This window comes from Phyllobates terribilis, unplaced genomic scaffold (genome assembly GCF_046119375.1).
Source record: "Phyllobates terribilis strain yellow unplaced genomic scaffold, ASM4611937v1 Scaffold_9__5_contigs__length_417890890, whole genome shotgun sequence".
NCBI classification, from domain to species: Eukaryota; Metazoa; Chordata; class Amphibia; order Anura; family Dendrobatidae; genus Phyllobates; species Phyllobates terribilis.
This window is the reverse complement of record NW_027362769.1, coordinates 102,998,795-103,025,646: the sequence shown is the minus strand read 5'-3', so window position 1 is coordinate 103,025,646 and position 26,852 is coordinate 102,998,795. Positions and strand designations below refer to the sequence as shown.

Here is a 26,852-nt window from a genome sequence, read left to right as displayed (position 1 = left end):
GCCATGCAAGTCAATGAGTCCGTGGAAAAAAAATATCCGACTGCACTCAGATGTCATCCAAGTACAGGCTGATTTTCACGGACTAACAGAGACGAGAAGATGGAGATATTATTTTTCCATCTTCTCATTAGAGAAAATTGCAATACACTGTGATCAGAGTCTGATCAGAGTGTGATTAGGATGAACAGACAGATTTTTTTGGATGAGAGAAAATACAATCGTGTGACCTGAGCCTTCCTATGATACAGAATTGTAATGTATCCGTAAAAATCGGATGCGATACTGATGGACCGTATGACATGTGATTATTATTTTTTCTTGGACTGTTTCGGAGTGTAATCACAGCATGCTGCAATTCATGCTGAATGCTGAATACAGCTGAGAAAAAAATTGCAGATCTGCACTGCCTCACTGAATAACATTGGTCCCAGTGCAAGCCATTTCTTTCTCGGATTGCGCTCGTCCGATTTATACAGTAGCGAGAACAAACCCTTTAGCATTTATAAAAGGTGCAAAAAGGCCTCCTCTGTTTTACTGTGCAGATTATTACTGATCTCCCTGTGTGGTCTGAAGCGGACAGGGTTAAAATTCCAAACCCTGCAGATAAATACTGGCTTTTTAACCCCTCCAGGACCAGGCCAAAAAAATAAAAATAATTTTAGTCCTTTTGTTTTTTTCTCCTATTCTTCATCAAAGAGGAATAACTTTTTTTTACCATTGATATACAACCCCTGGCAAAAATTATGGACTCACCGGGCTCGGAGGATGTTCATTCAGTTGTTTAATGTTGTTGAAAAAAAGCAGATCACAGACATGGCACAAAATTAAAGTAATTTCAAATGGCAACTTTAGGGCTTTAAGAAACACTAAAAGAAATCAAGATTAAAAATGTGGTACTCAGTAAGGGTTATTTTTTTTCAGACCAAGCAGAGGGAAAAAAATATGGAATCACTCAATTCTGAGGAAAAAATTCTGGAATCACCCTGTAAATTTTCATTTCCAAAACTAACACCTGCATCAAATTAGATCTGCTCCGTAGTCTGCATCTAAAAAGGAGTGATCACACCTTGGAGAGCTGTTGCACCAAGTGGACAGACATGAATCATGGTTCCAACACGAGAGATGTCAATTGAAACAAAAGAGAGAATTATCAAACTCTTAAAAGAAGGTAAATCATCACGCAATGTTGCAAAAGATGTGGTTGTGCACAGTCAGCTGTGTCTAAAACCTGGACCAAATACAAACAACATGGGAAAGTTATTAAAGGCAAACATACTGGTAGACCAAGGAAGACATCAAAGCGTCAAGACTGGAAACTTAAAGCAATATGTTTCCAAAACAGGAAATGCACAACCAAACAAATAAGGAACGAATCGGAGGAAACTGGAGTCAATGTCTTCTTTAGTGATTTCTTTTAGTGTTTCTTAAAGCCCTAAAGTTGCCATTTGAAATGACTTTAGTTTTGTGCCACGTCTGTGATCTGCCTTTTTTCAACAACATTAAACAACTGAATGAACATCCTCAGAGCCCGGTGATTCCATAATTTTTGCCAGGGGTTGTAGTTGTAGTTTTCAATAACACCATTCACTTTACCATATAATGTTCTGAAAAAATTGGGAGGAAAATTCTAAAATGGGTTGAAATGGTGAAAAAAAAAAAAACAATTTCGGCATCACTTTTTGGATTTCTTTATTTATGGCATTTATTGTTTGGTAAAAATTATTGGGCAACATGATTCTTCAGGTTAGTACAATTATGGCAAATTTATATAGTATTTTTTTCATTGTTTTAGCAGCTAAAAACATAGCCCATAACTTTTTCATTTCTCCATCAATAGAGCTATGTGAGAGCTTGTTTTTTTGTGGTTTTTATTGCAGTTTATTGGGAGAAGGGTGGTGGTGACCATAAAACACCAGTTCTGTTGTTTTGATTACTGTTTCTTTATTTGGTTTACCATTTGGCTTATTTCATTTAATATTTTCATAATATGGATTTTCACATGCGGCAATAATAAAAATGTTTTTTTTATTTCCTTATTTTTGATTTGGAAAAAGGGGGTGATTTAAATTTCCATATTGTTTATATTTTTATATTTTTTAAAAAATTGTAATTAATTTTCACTCGAAGTTTTAGTCTACCCAGAAGAATTAAACCTGTAATTGTTTGATCACGTATAATATATACAGTTATAAGAAAAAGTTTGGGCACCCCTATTAATCTTAAGCTTAATGTTTTATAAAAATTGGTGTTTCTGCAACAGCTATTTCAGTTTGATATATGTAATAACTGTTGGACACAGTAATGTTTCTGCCTTGAAATGAGGTTTATTGTACTAACAGAAAATGTGCAATCTGCATTCAAACAAAATTTGACAGGTGCATAAGTATGGGCACCCTTATCATTTTCTTGTTTTAAATACTCCTACCTACTTTTTACTGACTTACTAAAGCACTTTTTTTGGTTTTGTAACCTCATTGAGCTTTGAACTTCATAGCCAGGTGTATGCAATCATGAGAAAAGCTACTTAAAGTGGCCACTTGCAAGTTGTTCTCCTGTTTGACTCTCCTCTGAAGAGTGGCATCATGTGCTCCTCAAAACAACTGTCAAATGATCTGAAAACAAAGATTATTCAACATAGTTGTTCAGGGGAAGGATACAAAAAGCTGTCTCAGAGATTTAACCTGTCAGTTTCCACTGTGTGGAACATAGTAAGGAAATGGAAAAACACAGGGACAGTTCTTGTTAAGGCCAGAAGTGGCAGGCCAAGAAAAACATCAGAAAGGCAGAGAAGAATAATGGTGACATCAGTCAAGGACAATCCTCAGACCACCTCCAGAGAGCTGCAGTATCAACTTGCTGCAGATGGTGTCACTGTGCATCGGTCAACTATACAACGCACTTTGCACAAGGAGAAGCTGTATGGGAGAGTGATGCGAAAGAAGCCGTTTCTGCATGCACGCCACAAACAGAGTCGGCTGAGGTATGCAAAAGCACATTTGGAGAAGCCAATTTCTTTTTGGAAGAAGGTCCTGTGGACTGATGAAACCAAGATTGAGTTGTTTGGTCATACAAAAAGGCGTTATGCATGGCGGCAAAAAAACACAGCATTCCAAGAAAAACACTTGCTACCCACAGTAAAATTTGGTGGAGGTTCCATCATGCTTTGGGGCTGTGTGGCCAATGCCGGCACCGGGAATCTTGTTAAAGTTGAGGGACGCATGGATTCCACTCAGTATCAGCAGATTCTTGACAATAATGTTCAAAAATCAGTGATAAAGTTGAAGTTACGCAGGGGATGGATCTTTCAGCAAGACAATGATCCAAAACACCGCTCCAAATCTACTCAGGCATTCATGCAGAGGAAAAATTACAATGTTCTGGAATGGCCATCCCAGTCCCCAGACCTGAATATCATTGAACATCTGTGGGATCATTTGAAGAGGGCTGTCCATGCTCGGCTACCATCAAACTTAACTGAACTGGAAATGTTTTGTAAAGAGGAATGGTCAAAAATACCTTCATCCAGGATCCAGGAAATCATTAAAAGCTACAGGAAGCGACTAGAGGCTGTTATTTTTGCAAAAGGAGGATCTACTAAATATTAATGTCACTTTTCTGGTGAGGTGCCCATACTTATGAACCTGTCAAATTTTGTTTGAATGCAGATTGCACATTTTCTGTTAGTACAATAAACCTCATTTCAAGGCAGAAACATTACTGTGTCCAACAGTTATTACATATATCAAACTGAAATAGCTGTTGCAAAAACATCAATTTTAAGAAAACATTAAGCTTAAGATTAATAGGGGTGCCCAAACTTTTTCATATAACTGTATTACAATACTATGGTATTGCGGTATATAGTGAAACTGATGATCGCCTATGAAGCCCAGCCAAGGCTGGACTTCATAATACTACCAAGATGGCAGTGACAGGATCAGGCAGCCCACTGGCATCCTAGCGTCACAGAGTAATGATGGGTGTCAGTATACACGTTGCACTGGCAACTGTATCATGCCGCTGTCAGTGATTGACAGCAGCATTTGAATGATTAAACAGCAGCAATTGGAGCTAGTTCCAGTTACTGCTGTTAGAGGTTGATGTCAGCTGCATAACACAGCTGGCATCAGCCCTGTATGGGCTCAGTTCCTAAGCTCACTCTATAGATACGCACCCTATGTTGAAGTACATGAACATCAGAGTGGGTGAAAAGGTCAACCTAATTACTTTTCTCCCAGTATTGTGATTTTTAATAATTATTTCCTATTCACATTGGTCCTTTTTATATGTCTTAGGTCATGGCCCCACTATCAGTATTCGGTCAGTATTTGGTCAGTATTTTTTCTCAGGAGTGGGAGCCAAAACCAGGTGAGGAACAATCAGAGAAAAGGTATAATAGAAACAAATCACCAATTCTGCATTTATCACCCTCTCCTGGTTTTGGCTCCCACTCCTGAGAAAAAATACTGACCGAATACTGACCAAATACTGATAATGGGGCTGTGGCCTTACTTCTACACTGGCCCCTTAATGTGTTTCTTTCAATCTGTCAATCAATGCTATTTCACTTCTTTGGAAGGTCGAAATTAAAGGGGTTGCCCACCTCTTTTTTTTTTTACATAAATGCATGAAATTTTGGCTAAAAATCATTTTTGCCATTTGGTTTCATCAAAAATGTTGCACAGATTGGCTTTTACAGGCTCCTTGTTTGTTGCAACTTTGATGTGGTCTGTTGTCATAAATCAGCTGATAGGAGCTCAAATAAAGATAAAAAAAGATAGAAACGTTCCCATTGGACCATCAGAATGTGCTCACTGTAAAACTCTCAGTTACCTAATTCTGCAGGCAGTATTAGACAGTGCAATAATGAGGCTATGGATGGTAAACCAATTTGAAGCCCAATTACAAAAATGTATTTTACCCCAAAAAATATACATTTAAGTAACAAAAGATGCACAACCTCTACGCAATATCCAAAAGTACCAAGGACAGCTCCTAATATACAATATAGAATAAAATATAAAAACATAAATAATTCAGGCTTCAGAGATTTTTTTTTTATTTATTTTTTGTATTTTGGGCTTGTCAGTAAGAACTTCAGTTTCAGCATTCAGCATTACTAATAATAGTATCCAGTTAAATACTAGTAACAATGTCTGGACTAAAGCTCTTATAAGGCTATGTTCACATTAGGCTTTTTTCAGCCTTTCTTTATGCAAATTTTCAGCTGCATTTTACAGTAGTCTATGATATTTCAGAACTCTCATGCACACACATTGGTTTTTGTGTCATCAGTATTTTGTGCTTTGCATGTTTTTTTGAACAATAGAGCATGTCACTTTTTTCAGCGTTTTTTCAGCGTTCATCCATTGGAAGTAATGGGTGGTGAAAAAATGGCAAGTGTGAACATAGCTATCAGGTTTTGCTGTGTTTTTAATGAAAAAAAAAAAGCAAGTAGAGCAGTATGTGAAACTCATTTATTTTTGTGATTTTACCATCTTGTCTTGGTCGCCTGAGATAGCAGTTTGGATTAGGACAGTTTAATTAAATTAGTGATGTGTACAATGTAGATATTGGCTGATCTAGGTGTGAAATTGAACAATACCTGTGGCCCATGGAGGTGTGAAATTGAACAATCTCTGAGCAACTCAATGGCAGTAATTTTGGCTAATATGGTTTCACATATGTCTTGCATTGGTGACCTGTGTTCATGCTTCTGTGGTGGAAGCAAAGTTGTACTTTGGGATCCTGAAAAACACACCAAAACACACCAAAACCTACATTTTTGACGCAGCTTCTTTCCTGCCAAGTGATCACGTGTTGCTGCAGAAAAAAATGCCTAGTGTGAACATAGCCTAAGAAAATGATTCATTTGTAGCAACCTGTCTTTTAGAATTCTGACATGTGCATTGACTATGGAAAGGTGTTACAAAGCTCAGGAGCAAACAGCACTTCAGTGGATGTTATAATTTTGGACATAAAATTGTTCATATAATGTATCTAATCGGTGACAGAATTCTCTTTCTGCCATGTCCAAGTATTGTAACCAGTGTTCCTTTATCTTTGAACTTGCAAATAGAGATGAGTGAACCTTTCAAGGTTCGGTTCGGATCGGCGAACTTCCCGATGTTCGCCAAACAGTTCGCCGAGCGTATCTGAACCCCATTGAATTCAATGGGAGGCAAAACCAAACGCATAGACAACACCTTCAGGGGGCCCCAAAAGCTGCTAAAACAGCTCAAATTAGGGGCAGACACCAGGAAAAGTGGCATCAATTGACCCAGAGTACAAATAGTATTATTGCGCAGCATGAATGCATGGGGCAGGGCCTGTGACAGGGCTCGGACTGGCATTTTCTAACTTAAACATTGATCAGTAACAGGTGGATGAGTGACAGGTGTATGCCTAGTGCTCTGAGAGCCCTGCAAAATTCAGGCAACACACAAGAAGGCGACCCAACTTGGAGTTCAAACATTTCCAAAAATTAGGGGCAGACACTAGAAAAGTGGCATCAATTGACCCCCAGTTGAAATTTTATAATTGCACAACAGCAGTCAGCCATGGGCCATGCATGAGGTATCAGGGTCTGGGCCAGCATTTACTGCTTTGAATTTAAGTTCAAATTAAGAAAAGGTGGGTGAGGGATCAGTGTAGGCTGCTGTGCTGGGAGTCCTGATTAGTGTTGAGCCACCCCCGTAGTGTTCGAGTTCGGTTCGGTTCGTCGAACACCCGTGTGTTCGCCGAACTGTTCGTCGAACTGTTCGTCGAACACCTTCGAACACCGTTAAAACCAATGGCAGGCAAACAAAAACACATAGAAACACATAGAAAACACCTTCAAAGGTGTCCAAAAGCTGGCAAACTGCTCAGAAGACATAACTAACACATGGAAAAGTGACAAGTACATATAGTCATGCGAAAATAAAAGAGGTGGAGGAGTAAAAGGAGGGGGAGACACAGATATAGGCATGTCATGCCCTTCTAAAATCCAAAAAGTGAGAAGCCGACACGGCCAGTCCGCTCCTGCCCGTGCCACCTCCGTGTCGCCGGGTTTGTGCCAGAGCCGCGGTGAACCCTGACGGCCAGCCCCCCTCTCCCAATACTGGTGCCTGTCCGCTGGTGGGTCGAGCGAGCCCCCCTGTGGTGGAGGCAGCTCTAAGCTTTTTAATTTAAATTGTCTCTCTAATTTGAATGAATACACTTTAAATCCATTTACAAGGATCTATTGGAGGGCAAGTCTCATGCCAGCAGCCGCGGTAATTCCAGCTCCAGTAGCGTCCACTAAAGCTGCTGCAGTTAAAAAGCTTTTATAAGGATCGAGCTCGGCTGTCCACCGCAAGGCATCCTACTGCCAGTCCCAGCCCCTATGCCTTGGGGTGCCTCCTGATGCTCTTCACTAAGTATCCCATGGTCCCGAAGCATTTCCTTTGAAAAAATTAAGTGTCTAAACTACAGGTGGTGCAGCTTGCTTAACAGCCGGGATAATCCGCTCACTAGCAGACACTGCTACTAGGCACAAAGTATTTCCTGGGCTAGATGCAGTTAAAAATTTGTAATTAGATACTCTCGTTGGATGCTGAGAAAGCATTCCATAGAGTCTCCTGGCACGCCATATATGATTCTCTTAAAAAGCTTGGGGTAGGGGTCTAGGGGACCCTTTTATAGCCAAAATCACGGCCCTGTATCGCAATACGTCACCTAGGCTGAAGATAAATGGAACTGTAGCACCCTGAGGGCTCGGTTGCTACAGACGTATTGCACCTCACCCAGAGGTGTGATATCTCACTCTCAGGTAAGGATGGAGTGTGGATCAGGACCCGACACCTGCATGCATTACACCACATTGCCGTGGGGCAGGGCGACCAATATGCCCCTGAGATGGGCACGACAGTCCCTGTCCCTGGCTGGAGTGGGGGGAGGGAACACTGAGGAAGGGGAACCCTGTAGTGCAGGAGCAGGGAGGAAGCAGTTCCTGGGTGCATTGAGAAGGGAGTATAAAAGGTGGGCACCATCTTAGTTCAGTGCAGAGAAGTCTGAGCAGAAGTGGCAGGGAGCAGGGGCTCTGCATGAGCTCTGCTCCGGAGGCGGGCCTAGTAACAGAGGCCCAGGCCTGGAAGAGGGAGAAGGAAGGAAGAGGAGCGGAGAAGGCTCCAGGAACGAGGAATGAAGGGATCCCAGGGGTGCGGACGGGCGAGTCGCCACCGCACGCCCGAATCCACCTGCGTGGAGGGGTCAGGCCAAAGGGGGAGACCGGTCCCCGAACTAGTGGAGGCAGGAAACGACCCTCAGCTAGAAACCGGAGGCTCTGACATTTTATGTGGCGCAGCCCCTCGCTACACCCGCTAGGAAGGCACCACATAGGGTCAGGGAAACTGGCGCCAAGTTTACCAAGAGGAGGCCCGAGGCAGCCGGACAGAAGTGTTGGTAAGAAAGGCCAGACAAAGGACACACAAAGGGGGTCCTGTGAAGTGCTCCAAAGTTATCTGGGAGTTGTCTGAGCCCCTCACCTGGTGAGCACAGTACGACGTGGGCAGCCGTTACCTGCAGACGTGGTCTGGATAATAAGAACTGTGAGTAAAGGCCCTGAACTGCATCACTGACTCCGTGTCGTTACTGCTGCTGCCCTGCACCATCACCCCCATCCTCCGCATACACTGCCCTGAGGCTATACTCCTCCCGTGGGGAGTTATGCTACGCTCTGCTGCACCCACAACACCAGCCTCAGTGGTCTGCCCTGTAGCGGCAGTTCACTCTGACCGCAATCCACGGGTGGCGTAGTCGGACATTTAAACATGAAAACCACATAAATAGTTCCGCCACTGGTTTGACCGCCCTGAGCCACGGAACTGGGTCGCCGCCACGAAGACTACAACCACCAGCATCCACCAAAAAGGGTCCGGCTCCGGGTGTCCCAAGGCCCAGGGGGTGCGTCAGAACATTTTCATCACCTTTCACAATCACCAATGGGACAAGGCAGTGATGTCCTCTGTCCCCTGTCTTATACATCCTAGTGACGGAGCACCTGCTCTCATCAATTCGCCATAACCCCAATATTAGGTGGATTGAGGTGGGAGGCACCGAGTACAAGTGCTCTCTATTTGCTGATGATGTCCTAGTATATATCACTCAATCACATATATCCATCCATGCTGTTATGGCTGAAATAGATCACTTTGTTACATGGTAAAATTTTAAAATCAATGCAGCGAAGTCTGAGGCCCTCGATGTCTCCCTCCCCAAATCCATATAGGATTCCATCCAGTCCAACTTTCCCTTTGCCTGGCCCTCACAGGGTATCAAATACTTAGGAATTCCTATTCATAGAGACCTCTCCCATCTATGTTATCTTAATTTTGGGCCCTTTATTGAACAACTCCATACAGACCACGGTTGGCAAGTTAGAACTGTAAGATTCACTACGTGAACCACTGGTGTTTTGTGGAAAAGCACATGTACACTGTGTTCCAAATTATTATACAAAAAGTGTTTAGGAGTGATAAGGGAAGAATTTGTTTGTTTGTCAGTTAAACTCATTGATGGTGATGTGTGTCAGGGCTCTTTATATCACTGTAAGCAATTGCAGACACCTGTGCTAATTAGTTTGGCAGGTGTGTCCAATGAAAGGCAAGACTACTTAAGAAGGCTCTCTCACATTATTAAGCAGCCTACATTTTCTGCCAAAATGGGAAAGAAAAAGGATGTGTCGGCTGCTGAGAAGCAACAAATTGTGGAGTGTTTAGGTCAAGGCATGACTACAATCAACATTGTGCGATGATCAGGATGAAGTGTCTTGGCAATCAAGAAGTATGTAGCTGATTCACAGTACACACGTGTGCGTGCTGATAAGGGCAAATTGAGGACTCTTTCCTACAGGCAATTACGTCAGGTTGAAAGAGCAGCGGCAAAAAAGCCTTGTCATAGCAGCAGACAAGTTTTTGAAGCTGCTTGTGCCTGCAACGTCCCCCGAACAACAAGATGCAGGGTCCTTCAGAGGTTTGCAGCTGTGCATGCGCCATCCTGTCGACCTCCTCTATCCACTTCACGCAAGCAGAAACGGCTCCAGTGGGCCAAACATTACATGAAGACTGATTTCAAAACTGTTTTGTTCACGGATGAGTGCCGTGCAGCGCTCGATGGTCCAGATGGATGGAGTGGAGGATGGCTGGTTGATGGACACCCCACGCAAACACGGCTACAGCGCCAACAAGGAGGAGGTGGAGTAATGTTTTGGGCTGGAATCATGGGGAGAGAGATTGTCGGCCCCTTTAGGATCCCTGAAGGCGCTAAAGATGAACTCCATAATGTATGTGGATTTTCTCAAACAGCACTTCCTGCCATGGTTCAAGAAGAAGAACCGTGTATTTCACAGCAAGATCATTTTTCTGCATGATAATGCACCATCTCATGCTGCACATAAAACATCTGCATCTCTGGCTGATATGGGCATAAAAGGGGACAAACTTATGGTGTGACCCCCATGCTCCCCTGACCTCTACCCCATTCAGAACCTTTGGAGCATCATTAAAAGGAGTGTCTATGATGGCGGGAGGCAGTTCACATCTAAGCAACAGCTCTGGGAGGGTATTCTGTCCTCATGCAAAACAATTGAAGCAGAAACCATCCAAAACCTGACAAATTCAATGGACGAGAGAGTTCAGAAGCTCCTTTCGAACAAGGGGTCCTATGTGAAAATGTAACATCACCTAGAATAAAGTTTTGAGTTGAAAACTGTTTGATTTCAGTTTCTAACAACCAGCTAATGCTTATAATTTCAAAAATGACCATTTTTTTGGTCTTTATTAAAATGAAAAGGTTGATCGAAAAGTTTGGGGGATCTAAGAGTGTGGCAACCCAGTAGTCATGATTACTTCGAATTCTGACAATATGAGGGTCATGCTGCAGGTAGTGCAGCAAGAAGGCACTTATGTGCCTTGCGCATCTCGGAGCCCCAAAATTATTTTCCGGGCTAGATGCAGCTAAAAATTATTTTTAATTTTAAATCTGGTGAAGCTTTAGTATAGATGGCCTAATAGGATCAGTGATGCACACTGCTACAAAGCCCAAATTATTTTCCAGTCAAGATACAGATAAACATGATTAGTAATTTGAAAGCTTAAAACGGTTGGTAGGGTGATTTTAACCAATCATCAAGCTTTTACTCTCCCCAGGATGACACAGGGGTAGAAAAGTCGTTTCGGATCCATGATTTGTTCATCTTTATGAACGTGAGTCTGTCTACATTATCAGTGGAGAGCCGCGTGCGCTTATCTGTCAGCACACCACCAGCAGCGCTGAACACACGTTCAGACAGAACGCTGGCTGCGGGGCATGACAAGATCTCCAAGGCGTAAGTGGCTAGCTCCGGCCATTTATCCAGATTGGAAGCCCAAAAAGAGCAAGGGTCCAGTGACACAGTCGTGGCTTCAATGTTTACTTGGAGATACTCCTGTACCATCGTCTCTAGGCGTTGACTATGTGTCAGACTTCTTGTCTCCTGTGGCCTTGCAAAGGATGGGCTAAAAAAGTGGTGAAATGATTCCGCAAAATTGATGTTACCAGCAGATACTGTGGTTCTGTTACGGTTTGAGTGCTGAACACTTGACGGTCCCACGGTTGGCAAGTTGGAACTGTGAGATTCACTACGTGCACCACTGGTATTTTGTGGAAAAGCACATGTAAGATTCTGCAACAGTCTCTGCTGATACTCCTGCATGCGTGCATCCCTTTCTATGGCAGGAATAATTTCTGCAAATTTACTTTTGTACCGGGGATCTAACAGTGTGGCAACCCAGTAGTCAGGATTATTTCTAATTCTCACAATTCGAGGGTCATGTTGCAGGTAGTGCAGCAAGAAGGCACTCATGTGTGTTGCGCATCCAGGAGCACCAAGTCCCTGTTGTGTTGGTGGCGAGGTAACAATCATGCTTCCTTCCTCTGTCCTCTCCCCCCAACCTCGCACAACAGAAATGTGATCAAGGTCTCCCTCATCTGATGAGTCTTCCATCAGTTCGTCCTCCACTTCTTCCTGGGCTCCTGCACCTTCCTCACTAGTTTGGCTGCTACCATGCGCCCTGGTAAAACCATCTCCCCCACCCTCACATGCCTGCCGCCTTGGTGTTGCCGACCGTCTGGACCTTGCAGATGTTAGCCCTTCCGCATACAACTCCTCCTCCTCTACTTCCTCCACCTCCTCTTGTGCCACCACCTGACTCCGAATTCTGTTTAACATGTGCTCCAGCATGTAAATCACCGGAATAGTCATGCTGATAATGGCATCGTCAGCACTAAACATCTTCGTCGCCATTTCAAAACTGTGCAGAAGGGTGCATAGGTCCCTGATCTGAGACCACTCCTCCAGCGTGATTTGCCCCACCTCTGAATCTCGTTGGCCCAGGCTATACGTCAGAACGTATTGCACCAGGGCTTGTCGGTGCTGCCACAGTCGCTGCAACATGTGCAGAGTTGAATTCCACCGGGTAGGCACATCGCATTTTAGCCGGTGAAGTGGCAGGCCCAACGACTTCTGTAGAGATGTAAGTCGCTGAGCTGCGGGATGCGAACGGCGGAAGTGAGCACACAGCGACCGTGCCCTCTGCAGAAGGCCATCTAGTCTGGGATAGTGGGCTAAAAATTGCTGGACAACCAGGTTCAACACGTGAGCCATACAAGGCACGTGTGTGACATTGCCCCGGCGAAGGGCCGCACCCAGGTTTGCAGCATTGTCGCACACGGCCTTCCCTGGTTTCAGGTCCAGTGGAGACAACCATTCATGAAATTGGTTCTCCAGAGCTGACCACAACTCCTCAGCTGTGTGACTCACATTTCCCAGACATTTCAATGTAAAAACCGCCTGATGACGTTGAGCCCTACTGCCAGCATAGTAAGGAGGTGTGCAGGATCCCTTCTGCGCAGTTAGAAAGCTTGTGGCATGACCAGACAGGCTTTGGGTGCAGGTGGAAGACCGAGAGGAGGTTGAGGAGGCAGAAGCAGTGGAGGAACTTTGACATAAAGAGGATTGACGCACAACTCGTGGGGACGGCAAGACTTGGACAGCAGCCCCTTGTCCTGCTGTCACCATAGTTACCCAGTGCCCAGTCAGCGACATGTAACGCCCCTGTCCATGCCTACTCATCCAAGTGTCTGTGGTGAAATGCACTCTGTCACACACAGAGTTTCTCAAAGAAGCGGTGATGTTGTGTGCGACATGCTGGTGGAGCGCAGGCACACCTTTCTTTGAGAAGTAGTGCCGACTGGGCATCTGGTACTGGGGCACTGCGACGGACATAAGGTCTCGAAAATCCTCTGTGTCCACCAGGCGGAAAGGCAGCATTTCTGTAGCCAAGAGCTTGCAGATGGTGAAATTCAACCTCTTAGCTTTCTCATGGCTAGGAGGAAATGGTCTTTTACTTGTCCACATCTGAGGGACCGAGGGCTGGCTATTGTGCTTAGACGGGGTTGATAAGGGTGTGCCCGGCAAACTGCCGGTCTGTGAGGAAGATGCAGGCGGACATGTTAGGTTGCCTTGATCCAAAGGTGGTGCTATCGATGTCGGACAGCGCTCAACACCAGCTGGTGTTACCACCTCCAAAGAAAATGATGACCTGCCAATCACGCTGGCTGTTGCGGGTAAAGAGATGGCAGGTCTGCGCCCCAAAACAGGTGTGACTGCTGTCCCCCCAGTCACAGAGGATGAAGAGGCCGCGGATGCACAAGATATGGCAGACGGTGATTGGCCCGGCCGGCTAGGCCGCATTGTAGCACACTGAGCTTCCCACTGCAACTTATGCTTCATGTCCATGTGCCGGTTCATGCATGAAGTACTCAAACTATGTATTTTTTGGCCTCTACTTAGCTTTTGCTGACAAATGTTACAGATAACACGAGTTGGGTCATCTTTATCGATCTGAAAAAATGCCCAGGCTATGCAAGGCTTAGCACCCATGCGACCTGAAGAGCCACCACGACTTGTGGTGAGAGGCAGAGTTGTGTTTGAGGATGTAGTTGTTGACGTGCTTCCAGTACTACGTCTCTGTCCAGGAAGGCGCAACCTGACCTCGTCGTCACTAGCATCTTCCTCCACCTCCTCTGCTGACCTCATCTCTTGGCTGACTGTGGGTTGACAGTAAGTGGGATCTCCGACCTCATCATCATCACCCTGTGCGTTATCACACCCGTCGTCCTCAGAGCCAACCTGTTCCTGCCCTGACAAAAAACTAAAGTTGTCGCTCCAATCAGGTATTTGAGTCTTATCATCGTCTTCCTCATTGTCTCCACCAACAGGAGTTACAGTTTGGGAATGAGGGTCTACATTATGGTCAGAACCTTCTGCGTCTGGTCCTGGATCCGACTCATAAAGATTCTGGGCATCAGTGCAGATCATTTCCTCGTCTGGATTCACAGAAGCGCTGGAGTCGACCTCTGATTCCCAGGCTATAGTATGAGTAACAGCTCTGCAGACTCAACCATCTGTTCTACCTCATACTCAGACGGGCAGCTGGAGATTTGGGAGCTGTGAGGAAGCAAGTGCGATTTGGGTGACACCTTTGAGGACTGGAGTATTTGTGATGTTGAAGTTGATGTGGAGGAGAGCCCACTTAAAGGAGCACTTGATATCCGTTGAAGCACCTGCTGTTTTTGTGCCTCATCTGGAATTTGTAGCGATTGGCGTGGCCGTAAGAAAGGGATCTTATCACATTGTCCGCTAAAAGAAGTAGACATTTTAGTTTGGCTGGAAGATGGTCTTTCTTCTGCAGATGTTACTGTTGCTTTAACACCTACCCCACGGACACAACCTTTTTTCCCCTTCCCAACACGCGTATTCCCCTTTCCACCAGCAGCAGGCCTTTTTCCACTCATTTTGGTGGTTAACTAATTCACAACTCTGGAGTTGTTTGCACAAAAAAACAATGGATGGTAACCGAGCAGAGCTGAGTGGCCAAACTGTGGTATTAGGCCAAAACTATTGGCTGGGTTAGATGCAGAAAAAAATTATTTTGAATTTGCAACCTGATGGAGGTCAGTATAGATGGACTAATACAAATAGTCCCACACACTGCTAGAAGCCCAAATATTTTTTCAGAGGTACTGTAGATGCAGATAAAAATTATTTTTAATTTGCAACCTGATGGAGGTCAGTATAGATGGACTAATAGACCAAGTCCCACACACTGCTAGAAGCCCAAATATTTTTTCAGAGCTAGATGCAGAAAAAAAATATTTTTAATTTGCAACCTGATGGAGGTCAGTATAGATGGACTAATAGACCAAGTCCCACACACCGCTAGAAGCCCAACTATTTTTTCAGAGCTAGATGCAGAAAAAAATTATATTCAATTTGCAACCTGCTGGAGGTCAGTATAGAAGGACTAATAGAACAAGTCCCACACACTGCTAGAAGCCCAAATATTTTTTCAGAGCTAAATGAAGAAAAAAATTATTTTTAATTTGCAACCTGATGGAGGTCAGTATAGATGGACTAATAGACCAAGTCCCACACACTGCTAGAAGCCCAAATATTTTTTCAGAGCTAGATGCAGAAAAAAATTATTTTTAATTTGCAACCTGATGGAGGTCAGTATAGATGGACTAATAGACCAAGTCCCACACACCGCTAGAAGCCCAACTATTTTTTCAGAGCTAGATGCAGAAAAAAATAATTTTTAATTTGCAACCTGATGGAGGTCAGTATAGATGGACTAATAGACCAAGTCCCACACACCGCTAGAAGCCCAAATATTTTTTCAGAGCTAGATGCAGAAAAAAATTATTTTTAATTTGCAACCTGATGGAGGTCAGTATAGATGGACTAATAGACCAAGTCCCACACACTGCTAGAAGCCCAAATATTTTTTCAGAGCTAGATGCAGAAAAAAATTATTTTTAATTTGCAACCTGATGGAGGTCAGTATAGATGGACTAATAGACCAAGTCCCACACACCGCTAGAAGCCCAAATATTTTTTCAGAGCTAGATGCAGAAAAAAATTATTTTTAATTTGCAACCTGATGGAGGTCAGTATAGATGGACTAATAGACCAAGTCCCACACACTGCTAGAAGCCCAAATATTTTTTCAGAGCTAGATGCAGAAAAAAAATTATTTTTAATTTGCAACCTGATGGAGGTCAGTATAGATGGACTAATAGACCAAGTCCCACACACCGCTAGAAGCCCAACTATTTTTTCAGAGCTAGATGCAGAAAAAAATTATATTCAATTTGCAACCTGCTGGAGGTCAGTATAGAAGGACTAATAGAACAAGTCCCACACACTGCTAGAAGCCCAAATATTTTTTCAGAGCTAAATGAAGAAAAAAATTATTTTTAATTTGCAACCTGATGGAGGTCAGTATAGATGGACTAATAGACCAAGTCCCACACACTGCTAGAAGCCCAAATATTTTTTCAGAGCTAGATGCAGAAAAAAAATATTTTTAATTTGCAACCTGATGGAGGTCAGTATAGATGGACTAATAGACCAAGTCCCACACACTGCTAGAAGCCCAAATATTTTTTCAGAGCTAGATGCAGAAAAAAAATATTTTTAATTTGCAACCTGATGGAGGTCAGTATAGATGGACTAATAGACCAAGTCCCACACACTGCTAGAAGCCCAAATATTTTTTCAGAGCTAGATGCAGAAAAAAATTATTTTTAATTTGCATCCTGATGGAGGTCAGTATAGATGGACTAACAGACCAAGTCCCACACACCGCTAGAAGCCCAAATATTTTTTCAGAGCTAGATGCAGAAAAAAATTATTTTTAATTTGCAACCTGATGGAGGTCAGTATAGATGGACTAATAGACCAAGTCCCACACACTGCTAGAAGCCCAAATATTTTTTCAGAGCTAGATGCAGAAAAAAATTATTTTTAATTTGCAACCTGATGGAGGTCAGTATAGATGGACTAATAGACCAAGTCCCACACACCGCTAGAAGCCCAAATATTTTTTCAGAGCTAGATGCAGAAAAAAATTATATTCAGTTTGCAACCTGATGGAGGTCAGTATAGATGGACTAATAGAATGATGCTATGCCCAAAAGATTTTACTTCACTAGGTGCAGTAAAAAAATTGGTATTCTATACACAGGTGGTATATCTTGCAACACAGATAGGCTACTCCACTGACTAACACACTCTGCAATAGGCCAAAAAGGATTAGCTTTGCTAGATTCAGCCAAATGCTGTGAAAAAAACTTGCACAGCACTGGCACAGACCTGCCTGGCAAAAACTGATAGGAACTCATGTAACCTAGTCCTGAAAAGGACTGCAATTACAATTAGTCTTTACTCCCACAACCTATCTATTTAAGAGCACAGACCTCCCTGATAAAAGTCGTAGGAAATGCTGTAACATAGTCCTTAAAAGGACTGCAATCACAACTATTCCCTACTCCCAAGCTATCTGTATATTTGTGCGAAAATTGGCTTGAAATTAACAAGGTATAGCGCACACAGCAACAGCGGTGCCGTCTAACACGCAGCTGCAGCAGTGAGAAAATGGTGGCGACGGGGAAAATGGCTTGGTCTTATAGGGCAAGGACATGTGACATACACTGCCAATGACACATGCCCTTGCTTGTGTGAAAAAAAGCACTTCGCTCCGTGTGTGCGCTGCTGATAGGCTGACAGATTGCACCTCCCCACTGCAAATGCGGGAAAGAGAAAAAAAAATGGAGATCTTCATTGTTCCTGCAGAGATCCATCCCCTGCCCCTCCCCCCACCCCGCTGTACACTCAAACTGCGTATTAACATTAATTTTCATCATTACTGAGAAAAAATCCAGTTATGATTTTGGTGCACGAACAGTTATCGAACATAACCTCGAACAGCCGAATTTTTCTCAAATTGTTCGTGTTCGCCGAACGGCTCGAACACCGCCCAAAACAGCTCGAATTTGAGATTGGCGAACAGTTCGAGTAGAACAACGCTCATCTCTAGTCCTGATACCTCATGCAACAGCTCAAGCTGCTTTTCTGCTCAGCCACACTCAGGTGGCACAAATATCAGCTTTGTAGAATACTATTGCTAGAAAAATGTAGGGATAGTAACACAGGTAGTTAACTTAAAGTAACTGCAGGCCTGGGAGCCCTACTGCTGCAGGCAACACACATGAAGGAGACCCAACTTGGAGTCCAAACATTTCCAAAAATTAGGGACAGACACCACTAAAGTGGCATCATTTTTCCCAGAGTAGAAGTAGTATGATGGGGCACTTACACCCCTTCCACTACAGACAACCCACTAGATGGAGACCCAACTTGTAGTAGTCACCACATTTCAAAGATTATAGGCACACACCGCTAAAGTGGCATCAATTTCCTCAGAGTAAAAATAGTATAATGGAGCTTTGACAACCCTTCCACTACAGGTAACCCTCCAGATGCAGACCCAACTTGGAGTCTATACATTTCAAAAAAATATTAGGAACATCAGCAGCAGTAGCAACAGCAGGCACAGTAGCCACGACAAAGGTGTCACAGACAGCAATAATGCAAGATCAATGAAGCACACTGAAAACTACACCATTGCCTAGTCTGCCCAGTCTGTGATTGGGGTGCAAAAGTCATTGGAGATCCATGACTTGTTCATTTTGATGAAAGTTAGGTGGTCTACACTTTCAGGGGACAGCCGGATGCGCTTGTCTGTCAGCACACCTCCAGCAGCGCTAAAAACATGTTCTGAGAGAACGCTGGCTGCCGGGCTTGACAAAACCACCAAGGCAAGCTCAGGCCACTCTTCCATTTTTGAAGACCAAAATGCAAAAGGGTCCAAACCCCCCATGATGGCATTGATATTGAGCTTGAGATACTCCTGCACCATCCTCTCCAGTCGTTCACTATGTGTCAGACTTCTACTCTGTTCTGCTGATGCACGGGCTGGTCTAAAAAATGTATGAAATGACTCACAGAAATTACTTCTCCCACTTTCACAGCTGCTGCTAATATTTTTGCGTTGACGATTCAATGTTTCCGGGGTTGGAAGTCAAGAACTGCGATGCACACTGTGTGCCTCACTGCTGTCTTGGGGAAAACCACTCTCAAGATTGTCTACAAGTGTGTTTCAATACGCCAGCATGCCACGTCCCTTTCCAGGGAGGGAAGCATCTGGCAAAATTTACTCTTGTACCGTGGATATAACATGATGGCAACCAAGTAGTCAGCACTTTTTCTAATCCTAACAATACGAGCATCATGTTGCAGATAGTGCAGCAAGAAGGCGCTCATGTGCGGGCGCGTCCATGAGATCCAAGTCCATGGTGTGTTTGTGGCAGGATAACACACAAGCTTGCTTCATCCATCCCCTCCAGCCAACCACGGACAATAGACAGGCGATTATTAACCTCTTCATCTTCTGCTTGTTGAGCGCACATCACCTATTCCTCCTTCTCCTCCTCCATTTGTTCCTCGGCTCCGGCAACCTGTAATCCACCCTCCCATGGCACCCACATGTGCGACGACAGTCCGGAACTTAGAAATATTGTTATCCCTTCCGCATCCTCCTCTGCTTCCTTCTCTTCCTCTGACACCACCACCTCCTCCCGCAGACTATACAAAGTGTGCTCCAGCATGTAGATGACTGGAATAGTGATGCTTATGACGGCATCATTAGCGCTAACCATCTTAGTAGCCATTTTGAAACTGTGCAGAAAGGTGCAAGGTCCTTAATCTGTGCCCACTCCACAAGAATGATTTGCACCACATCTGTACTGCGTTGGCCTCGGCTATGCAAAATAACATACTGCACCAGGGCTCGTCGCTGCTGCCACAGTCGCTGCAACATGTACAGAGTGGAATTCCACAGTGTCGGAACATCGCATATCAACTGGTTAACCGGTACGCCGAAAGACCTCTGTAGCAATGCAAGTCGATGACCTGCGGGGTGCGAATGGTGGAAGTGAGCACACAGCAGCCATGCTTTCTGCAGCAGGGCATTCAGGCTGGGATAGTGGAGGAGAAAATGCGGTACCACCAGAATGAGGACATGAGCCATGCAAGGCACGTGTGAGGTTGCCCCGGCGTAGGGCCACCACTAGGTTCGCACCGTTATCGCACACGGCCTTCCCTGGCTCCAGGTTCAGTGGAGACAGCCATTGCTCAAACTCGGCCTGGATAACTGTCCACAACTCTTGAGCTGTGTAACTGCGATCACCAAGGCATATTAATTTAAACACTGCCTGACTGCGGTGAGCCCTGGCTGCACAGTACAGAGGTGGGGGGATTCTCTCTGCAGTGTTGGAATGCGTGTCTCATTAAGGAAGTGGTTGAGTGCACAGGTTGAGGCCCTAGAGGAGGTGGAGGAGGCAGAAGCAGTGGAGGAAGTGTTAGATACAAAGGTTAACCCCGCAAGCCTTGGGGATTCCATGACTTGTGGAGCAGCCTCTTCCCCGCTGACCCTCACAGCCACCAGAGTCATCCAGTGCCCAGTCAGCGAGATGTAACGCCCCTGGCCATGCTTGCTCCTCCAGGTGTCAGTGGTGAAATGCACCCTGTCAGACATAGATTTTTTTTTGAAGGAACGGGTGATGCTGTCTGCGGCATGGTGATGTAGCGCAGTCACAGCTTTCTTAGAGAAGTAATGGTGAATGGGCAACTGATACTGGGGGACTGCACCGGCCATCAGCTTTCGGAAACCGTCTGTATCCACCAGGCGGAAAGGCAGCATTTCTGTAGCCAACAGATTGGAGATGGTGAAGTTAAAGCTCTTAGCTTTGGCATGTGTAGGATGAAAGAATCTTTTATGTGACCACAACTGTGGGACCGAAGGCTGGCTGCTGTGCTGAGAGAGGGTGGAGTATGGTGAACCACACAAACTGCTGGACTGTGAGTGAGGTGCAGGTGGAGAAGTTATGGTGGATTGAGAAAGATGTGGTGTGCTCGGTGTCTGAGATCGGTCCAAAACAGCAGGCATGTCCACTTCTGTAACAGCTGACAGGCTCTCACTCACCCCGCTGGAGCGGGTAAACAAGTAGAGGTTCGGTGATGGAGGAGGAAGAAACAGCAGATGCAGTTGATGGGACGGCCGATGGTTGGCAAGGCCCGCTTGTCCGCATTTTAGCGCAGTGAGATTCCCAGACTGACACATGTTAGTGCAGCTGCCAAAGAAAAGGAGTCGAGTAGCCCATCTAGTAACAGAAGTTGTCAGTTGTCTTTGGATAGGACGTGCCAGTGTTTGCTCAGTAGAGCTTTCAGTCACATTACCACCTACCCCACGTACACCTCGAACACCAAGCTTATTCCCCCTTCCACTATGACCTCGCTTTTTCACACTCATGTTAGATGTACCCTTCCCCTCTTTTAACCAGCTGTTTCACAATCCTAGGCCAAGACCTGTCAGTCATCTGTCACTAAATTAACAATCAGTATTTATTTGCTGAAATAGTGTGGCTGGACCACAGAATTAGTGCAAAAGATTTATATGCTAAAATGTGGACTGGTGACTGGACCACACAATTAGCACAAAGGATTTAGATGCTGAAATGTGGACTGGTGTCTGGACCATGCAATTAGCACAAAGGATTTAGATGCTGAAATGTGGACTGCTGGCTTGACCACACAATTAGTACAAAGGATTTAGATGCTGAAATGTGGACTGGTGGCAGGACCACACAATTGGCACAATGGTATGCTGGAAGGTCGATTTGACACAGGATCCTATCTATCTAAACTAGCTGACAATAAACCGCCTAGGTGAAATCCGCCCACAGCCCATCAATCAGAGGGGGAGCGCGTCACTGGGTCACGCCCGGATGCAGCCGGAACTTGGCATGACATCAGCGGATATTGGAGCCGGCTGCAGCCTGGGTCACGTGATGCCTGGTGAGTGGGCAGCGATACCGCCGCTCACAGGCAATAAATAACACACAAGGTATTTACAAAAAGACTTGTTGCCACAATTTAAATCCAGGGGGCAATGTTAATCGTTGTGGACAACTGTTTAAGTAACAAATAAGGAGGACAACACTTGGAAATGAAATTTTACTGTTGTTAGATCCCCATTACTAATCATATTAATATAGAGCATGCAGAATTGGCACATACTGTGTCTCCCCAGCATTACTTTTATAAAAGACATCCTGTGATGTCATGATGATGTCAAGATTTTTATAGACTTAGAGAATTAATCATTATTTTTTCTCTTTTTTTAAATTATGACTATTAATAAAGAAAATAACGGAAATAGAGATACTCATTTAACATCAATAATGAATATAATAATAAAATAATAATAATTTTATGTTCATTATTGGTGTTAAATGAGTATTTCCATTTCAGGCATTTATGCCATCTACAGGATGTGCCTTAAAGGGGTTGCCCACTACTTGAACAGCCCCGTCTCAATCAGCATGTTCGCCCTCCATTAAAATAATAACACTTATTCTCACCTTTGGTACCGGTGCCGTTTCTGCATTGTCCGGACTTCCTCTCCCAGGGATCATGTAATATTGTTGTCGAAATGGTCCAAACTATTTATGACGCGCCCCCTGGGCCATATTCTTTATGGGAATATCCGGAGCCGGATCAGATGGGGGTTGTAGTCTCCGAGTGGCTGTGACCCGGTCCGTGCCCAGGGTGTCAAACTCAGTTGTATGTGGCAGTCCTACAGATGTTACTAAGTTCTTAATGTCGACTACGCCACCCGTTGTGTTGCGGTCACTGTGGCCGCCGCTGCAGCAGGGTCCGCTGAGGCTGGTGGTGTAGGTGCAGCTTTGGTGATATAACCCCCAACGGGTGGGGTATAGCCTCAGGGGGATCAGGTGCAGAGGATGGGAGTTGTGGTGATGCAGCGTAGACGGCAATCAGAGACAGAGTCGGGTTATGCAGTTTAGGATGTTTACTCACTGCTGATGTTCTGGTCACTCCAGCTTCGAGTGACCTCCCGAGCCGTGCTGCGTCCACCAGGTTCTGGATCCAGCCAACTCCCAAATAAGTCCGGAGCGTGACCCTGAGCTCTCCTTCTGTCCTTTCTCTGGCCGTCCCCACTATTGATCCACCCAGGTCCAGCTCCCTCGGGCCTTCTGTTGGGAGACCCTTGGCCTTGGGTTCCCTGACCCTCCTCGTGGTATGCCTTCGTGGTGGATGTGGTGGGTGACCGTGGCAAACGCTGCCCACGGTCTCCGGTCTCTGGCTGGGGAGTGTTGTTGCCCCCACCAGCTTGGGTTCCGGTACCCTGTGCCGACTCTTCACCCGGGGATTTAGTTTGGGGTCTTGGAGTCCTTTTCTTCTGTTTCCCCCTCTGGGTCTCTCTTTCTCCTCTCTCACTCTGGGTCTCTCTTCTCCTCAGCTCGCTGACTTTCTCTCTGCAACTGACCCTGTTCTTAGTTGGTGCCCACCTTATATACACCCTCTATGTGTGAGCTCAGGTGACCAGCACCCAATGAGCTCCTATCTTTACCCAGGCTGCTCCCCCTATCTGCCCCTACACTACTTGGGATGTACCACCCCCCTCCCACTCCAGCCAGGAACAGACTCGGTCGTACCTGCACATTTCTAAGTGGGAGTACCGTCGGCCTGTTCCTCGGAAATGGGATGTGTGTAGTGCATGCAGCCTACCGAGCTCAGTCCCACACTCCATCCTTACCCGGGAGTGGAATATCACACCTCTGGATTGAGGTGCAATACCCCTGTAGCAGCCGAATCCTCAGGGTGCTACATTTATTTTTCAGTATAAGAGGCAATGTACTGTACATCTTGCCCCTGCTGTGTTTTCTCATATACGACAGTTTTAATTTACTACTGTAGTTTATTTTACTCATCAATGGAGAATAAAATATCAGTGAGAATCAATAAACAGGCAGAATTTACCGCCCCCAGCTACACCAGCGATGGTGTATTTATGGAAAAGTTAGTAGAATATTTCTTTAAAAAAAAATCACTTATTCTATTGCAGTTCAGACCTGACATAGAATAAGCCAAGGAGTCCACATGGGAAACATTTATATAAACCCCAGTTGAACATTTACACTTATTACTTTTGATCGTCTCTTGCAGTTTTTCCTCGCACTAGATTTATACCTTACATTTAGACCTAGCACAGCTTCAGGTTTATGATTTTACACGACCAGTGAAGTCGGAAAAATCATAGACTTGTATTATTTTCCATTGTGCTTAACTCATTGTGAGCCGAGATTTGTTATTATGTGACTTGGAAAATTTTCTTCCCATCCTTGACAATGAATAAAAAAAATCAGATTTATTATTCTGTTACCTATCGGAAATGCTGGGGTACCAGAATGCTCCTACAGCATTTCATCTAGTCTAGCAATTGGCACAGGATGGTTTACAGTGAACAGGAATTTAATGAACTAAATTTTAGGATAAGAGCTTCTTATGACCATGTCACATTTTAGGTCACCTATATCTTTAGTAATGTTTGATTATGAAGATTTCATGGCTGTAAGATTAAAGAGAAAAATTAGTTTTATTTTTTATAATTAAGCAGTCGTACAAGTAAAATTACAGTCATCTTATTAGGAAAATCTGCTTTTTTCACACTCTGGATTATTCGCTCTTTATCCATTGGTGAATTCTATGTTCCGTGAATACAGACTTTGACCACCTGAGCGATGAAGTGACAGTTCCTGCTCATAAAAGTCTATGGAGAGAGGAGGATGGAAGAGGAGGAGAGGACCTATGGTAGCACTCATCTTTTCTTGTCCAGAAAATCATTTTTCATGCAGTCCCAAACAGTCTGATGGGGGCTTCATCAGAAAAAAAACTGTAGCCCAGACCTCTGCAGTCCAATCCATGTACTTCCTGACAAGTTATTTTGTCTGATGAAGCCCCCTTTAGACTGTTTGGTTAATCTGGAAATATGATTCTCCAGTGAAGAAAAGAAGAGCACTACCATGAGTCATGTGTCAGTCAACAGTAAATTATCCTGAGACCATTCATGTGTTGAGTTGTTTTTCATCCATGGAGTGGGCTCACTCACAATTTTGCCTAATAAGATGAATAAAGAATGGGATCTAAACATCCTCCAAGAGAAGCTTCTCCCAACCATCCAGGAGCAATTTGGTGTTGAACAATGTTTTTTTCAGCATGATGGAGGCCAGTCACAATGCAAAAGTGATAACTAAGTGACTCGGTGATGAAAACTCCCAATATCTCAATCCCATTGAGAACCTGTGGTCAATCCAAACAACGAGTGTACAAAATAAACAGAAACACAGAAGTTGTGATAATCTCCAAACTTTTATTATACCAAAATGTGTTGCCACCAGTCAGGATTTGGCCCGTAAGCTGATATCCCGCAATGCCAAGGCGAATTGCAGTCTTGAAAAATAAGGGTAAACACTAAATAGTCTTAGCATAAACTTGATGTATTTGTCAATAAAAGTTTAAAAACTTCTGAAAATTGTTATAATTGTACTTCAGTAATCCTAGAAATATCTAACTAAAAGATTTAAAAACATTGAAGCAGCAAACTGTGAAAATCAATGTCAAATGTGTCAATGTCAAAAGTTTTGGCCATGACCGTACATATAGACTGATCATGTCAGCTATCTATCTATAGAAAATCTATTTAGCTAGTTATTTATCAAAATATCTGTGTTATTTATCTAATATCTGTTTATCTTCTATGTATCCATCCATCATCTATCTAAAATGTATCATCTCATATCTATCTATCTAATTATTATTCTATTTTTGTAGTGTGTGGGATTTTTGTTTAAGTTACTCGAAACCAAAATTTCTGTAACTGAAAGAGCTGGGAATTTATCTGATCTCACATATTCCCATTTCTTTTAGAAAACTGGGTACAGCATATTCGGGAAGTACAGTACTTAGCCGTCTGACAGAACGAAAACATATAAATATTTTATAAGCTCTTTACAGTTTTGTAAGGGAAATCAATGAGTGCTCACATTTTGTGTAACATCAGAGAAAACAAAGCATTGAAGCACTCTTCAAAAGCAGAAGCGCTTACCCTGTGTGTACAGTGAGGGCGAAGAGTACGGAAAGGAAACACAGCATTCTGAAAAGCTGTGTATATTGCCACGAACCCTGACAGATAAATAGTATATACTGCTTGATTTAGCTTCATTCATATGGTGAGGTAGTCATGAGAGTGAGGCTAAGTGCCCACGATGAAGAGATGCTGCGGAGCGTTTCGGCATCTCCCTGGCAGAAAAAACGCATGCAGATTTTACATGCGTTTTTTCTGCCAGGTAGAAGCGTTTGTGAAGCGTTTTGAACATGCGATTTCACATGCGGGTTGTCAAGCTCTTTTCCAAGCGATTTTAGCTTCACTTGGAAAAGTGCTTGACAACTTGGTCACACTATATAAATACATGCAAACGGCATGGATTTATATAGTGTGACCACGTTACGATGCTGCAAATGCAGCATCAATAGTAAAAAAAAGAATAAAAATGTTGAAAAATAAAAAAAAAACATTATACTCGCCTTCTGATGGCCCCCAGTCTCCTTCTCCGATGCGTTGGGTGTCTTCGGCTGCTCGCGGTGGTTAAAGGACCTTCCATGACGTCATTTAGTCATGTGACCTGTCACATGACTAAATGACGTCATGGAAGGTCCTTTAACCACCGCGAGCAGCCGAAGAGCCAGCAGCGCCGCCGGGAGCAGACAGGGGGCCATCAGAAGGTAAGTATATGTTTTTTTTATTTTAATTCTTTTTTAACTACAGATTCTATGGTACCCGGGTCTGGATGAGAGTCTCCTCTTCTCCAAACCCGGGTACCATCTACGCATTGAATCACATAATATCCACATGTACACATGTAGTCATTCGAATATTATGCGATTCAATGCAAGTCAATGGTGGTGATTCCACCCCATTAATGGTAGTGCTGCGGATTTTTCCGCAATGATAATCCGCAGCAGAAAT

General features: G+C 44.1%; 1 protein-coding gene across 1 annotated transcript in view; it reads right to left on the bottom strand.

Moving 5' to 3' along the window:
* Positions 1-26,852, bottom strand: part of PDE11A (phosphodiesterase 11A) — a 921,640-nt gene that overhangs the window by 408,353 nt on the left and 486,435 nt on the right. The gene's annotated exons all lie outside the window — the stretch shown is intronic.